Below are 4,551 nucleotides of genomic sequence, written 5' to 3' on the forward strand. Positions count from 1 at the left end.
GTTTCTACTAGACGCTGCTAATGGAAACATAAACTATGAATGATTTAATTTGCTTTTATAAACTTGGAAATACTAATCCACATATCCATCAACTTACATATATACATAAATTTTTTTTGTCCATTTTACGCCTCTAAATTTCTAACCTAAACTAAAAGAAAAGATTACTTGAAATCCATCTTCCAGAATCAAAATTAGGTAAATTATGTACTCACTAAAATAAGACTAATCACACTCCGGATACATGCGTCTTAAAGGATGGTTATTCTCCTGGTTACAAGTTCAGGAAGTTTGCCAAAACTGTTTGCTATGACCAATCCCTTGCTCATATTTTGATCAATTCATTTTCTCGCACCATTACTTCTCTGATAAGCATCATCACTATATAAAAATTTCTAGAAATTTTAACTCTTTTACCTCCCATTGCCTCTACTACCTCTACAAATCTTCTTCTCAAGGTAAGGTTTTCACTGAATTGTTGATTCAGTTGCAACTAACCATTTCAAACCTTTTAATACCTCAATCCCATCAAACCAACATTTGTTTCCCTCCCTAATACACTACATTAGCTACTTTCAATTGTACCATTCTCATACCATCTAGATTAAATTATCAATTGTTTGTTCCGAACTTTTGTTACAATCTTATTAAAACTTCTAAATTTACACGATCCATATCATGTCGAGTACTGACTCTGTTTATGTGATACATAACTTCCTACAATGAGCTTGATTGGCAATGATAAGCAACTCAACCAACTGTAAACACTGGTTTTTAATCTTCTGTGCTGATAAAATCTCAACACTTTGTATTGTTAATACCTATCCTTACATGTGCCTTTGCATTTGATTACTGTTGCGACACTTCCAAAACTGTTGAATATAATGGGAATGATTGTGTGACAACATTTATTCAAAGCTTAAACAATAACTTTGTTGTTTTAAATTTCAGATTTTGCCTATGGAACCTTTACCTTCATAATCTAATGTTTTCTCTATCATAGTTCAACAAGAAAGACAAGTTAATTATGCTACTGGTTTGAAATTCAAAATAGTCCCATCCACTCCTTAAGGTTAAGGTAGTGGTAATGGTAGAAGCAAACCATATTCCTAGAAAAGCAATTCTGTTACATTCCACACTCATTGAAATATGATTAACCACTGTGGATACCTGCTTCTTAAAACATAGTTATCTTCCTGGTTGCAACCTCAAGAAGTCTACCAGCAGGGTTTATTCTTGGTTACACAACATACAAAACATTTTTTCAAATAGAGATATACTCTTTTAAATGGAGACCAAATTTCTCTATTAGACAAACATTCAACAAACCAGTATGTATTAGTACAATGATCTTCTATCACTTTCACATTATGAATTTCCCAAAAGACAACACAACTACTATCAAATTAAGAACAACAAAACAAATGCGGGCATATCTTTTCAAATTTAATACTCTAAACATAAAACATTTCACTAACAATTGCATGTTTGTGAATCTAATCCATAAATCATAGCAATTACAAAATAAAAAACAAAAACCTGCAGTAACATATAAATTATATATGGTGAAAATGCTCAAGTGACATACTAACATTAAGAACAAGGTGATATCAAACTCTCGATGCAGATTGTTGGAAGGGATTGAAACTTCACATTAACCTTAAAAGTATCATTCTTAAAATCGTAAATGATCAACTTTTTTCCCCATCTCTCCTGCAGGCTGCAACAGCACTTGATCGTCTTCAAAAATATATAATGCCTTGGTGAGAAAAGAAGACGATATACATTGATGTTGCAAGTTAGAAAATTCGAACAACTTAGTCCAAGACTCTTTAACTCCATACGCCTTCATTACCCAAACATCGTAATAAGACATTATGCACAAGCAATCTCTCAACACACAATTTCAACATCCTCCCATCTATACTTTCATGTTCAGGAAGAAAAATCTTTTGATAAGACTCCTTACCTAAATCAAAAGAAACAATAAAAAGTGGAAGAAACCGTTTAGTATAGGCCAACCAATTAACTGTACCGCTTACATATATTCCTGATTGATTACAGCTGAAGTCAGTAGAAAAAGGTAAAGCCTGAATAGTTCTCCAAGAATTGGTACTCAAAGTATAAACCTTTATTTTAGTTGTGTCTTCAGGGATACCATTACTATAGGAGTTGGAGTCGTAAAGAACCACCACTTTGTAATTATGAGAAACATGATCATAGCCAAAGCCATACTTTACCTTACGAGGCAATTGTTGGTTTTCAAAAGGGGACAATTCCTTGAATTTTCTAATGGAAGGATTCCACAATACAACAAAACTGTTATAAAAATCGGCAAGACAAAGAATTCCATCACAAGAGCCAACAGTGTAATGTAAATTGGGTTTAGAAGGACTCTTAAATGGAAACCCGAGTTGAGTGAGGTTGCTGTTTATGTCTTCGAAAACGGATTGGAGTGGGTAAGATTTTAAAACATATCGGCATGCGGGATCGTCATAGCTTATGATGTGGAGGTTGGACGTGGTTGAATTGGTAAGATGCTTTTGGTGAATTTGTGATCAGATATTAGAGAATTCCATGATTTGCAGACACATTGGAATTGGAGAAGAAGTTTTACCGGTAGCCTAGAGAGAATTTCTGTAATGAGATCAAAAGAAAGATGGGGAAGTGAATAGATCATGTTAGGGTTTGCTCTCTCAATGAGCGACAACATATCTGACTGCTTGGTTGTTAACAGCTAAAGTGTTTTCTGGATATTAGAAAATTTTAGAAATTGGAGATCAGGATGAAGAGTGGGAAGCGAATCATCCGCTGAATTGGTGATGTTAGGGTTTTTTTGTTTTTTTTTTTTTTTTTTTTTTTTTTACTGTTAGGCTATATTTGGGAGTTTGGAGTGGAGGGGAAGATTTCCAAAAATGAAATTTTAAAAAAATATAGCAAAATATTTGACTTTTTTTTAAAAAATGATTTTGTTTAGAATCAGCCCTGTGCATGTGCAAGAAGTGCTACAGCACAGGGCCCCAAATTTAGGGAAGCCTCAAAATTTGGAAATGTCTAATTTTTTTTCATACATATTGATCCAAATAAATAAAATTTTATAATAAAAATCAAATAAATTAAAAAAATGTTATGATAAAAATTCAATGCATACAAAAATTGAGATAGATCAAACCTCAAAATAATTATAATTAAATATATTATTAATTAATCCATAATTGTATTTTTATGTGTCTTTTTTAATTATTATAATTATATTTTTATTTTAAATTTAGGCTCATTTTTATAATTTAGGGAGGCCTCAAAATTTGGAAATGTCTAATTTTTTTTCATAAATATTGATCCAAATAAATAAAATTTTATAATAAAAATCAAATAAATTAAAAAAATGTTATGATAAAAATTCAATGCATACAAAAATTGAGATAGATCAAACCTCAAAATAATTATAATTAAATATATTATTGATTAATCCATAATTGTATTTTTATGTGTCTTTTTTAATTATTATAATTATATTTTTATTTTAAATTTAGGCTCATTTTTATAATTAGAACGGGGCCTCTGCGTTGATTGGGCCGGCCCTGTTTAGAATGATAAAAGAGCCATTATTATTACTAAATTTTTAATTTTGAGAATAACATGATAACCTAAAAGGTATTTGAAAAATTTATGTAAGTCCTTCAAAACCCTCCAAAACACTCCTTCAATATAATTTTTGAGTCCCCAATTTTATGGGATTTTTGGTGTTATGAATAAACTCAAACCCTCCAAAACCCTCCTACCCAAAATCTTTTTATCCTTTTCACCAAATTCTTCCTATTTTTCAAAGCCCTTCCCTCCCTTCCCCTCCAAACTCTCAAACATAGCCTTAGGGTGTGTTTGGTACGAGGTAAATGGAGGGGAGGGGAGGGGAGGGAATGTTCATAATAAATTGTGTTTGGTTCAATTTTTAAGAGGGGAGAGGAGGGGAGGGGAGGGGAGGGGAGCAAAATCCCTCAAAATCACACTTTTTGCGTCCCTCCGAATCGGGGGATTCGGATGGGAGGGGAGGGAATGTGACTGTTAATATTTAATAAATTCATATATTTACTAAAATACCCTCAATTTTATTTTATTATTTCAAAATTATTATTTTCTTTCGTTTGCTTCTTTTTTTTCGTGATTTTTCTCTATTGCTTATATCAATATATTATAATTATTTTTTACCTTAAAGTTATTATTTTTATTTAATAAAAATTATAATCACTATAATTTTTAAATATTTATTATAATAGTTATTTTATGTATTCAAAAGTTGTTATCAACAGATAGATAATTTTGTGCCGAAAGTTATAATACGTATAAAGTGTATTCAATTTTTTAACGGCACGTGATAAGTTATAAATTTGTAATCACTCAATATTACAAATATTATTTCCAAAAATTATTTATGAAATATTCACATTTGAATATCATATTAGTGATATAAAATCATAAGGATAAATATGTAAATTACTAATAAAACCCCTCCCCTCCCCTTGTGAACCAAACACATTTTTAATCAAAATCTCT

The 4,551-nt window shown here is 30.9% G+C and overlaps 1 pseudogene; it reads right to left on the reverse strand.

Moving 5' to 3' along the window:
- Positions 1 to 594: 594 nt before the first annotated feature.
- LOC131656929 (F-box/kelch-repeat protein At3g23880-like) lies at positions 595 to 2,785 on the reverse strand (annotated as a pseudogene).
- Positions 2,786 to 4,551: the final 1,766 nt, after the last annotated feature.

This window comes from Vicia villosa, linkage group LG3 (assembly GCF_029867415.1).
Source record: "Vicia villosa cultivar HV-30 ecotype Madison, WI linkage group LG3, Vvil1.0, whole genome shotgun sequence".
In the NCBI taxonomy this organism is placed as follows: Eukaryota; Viridiplantae; Streptophyta; class Magnoliopsida; order Fabales; family Fabaceae; genus Vicia; species Vicia villosa.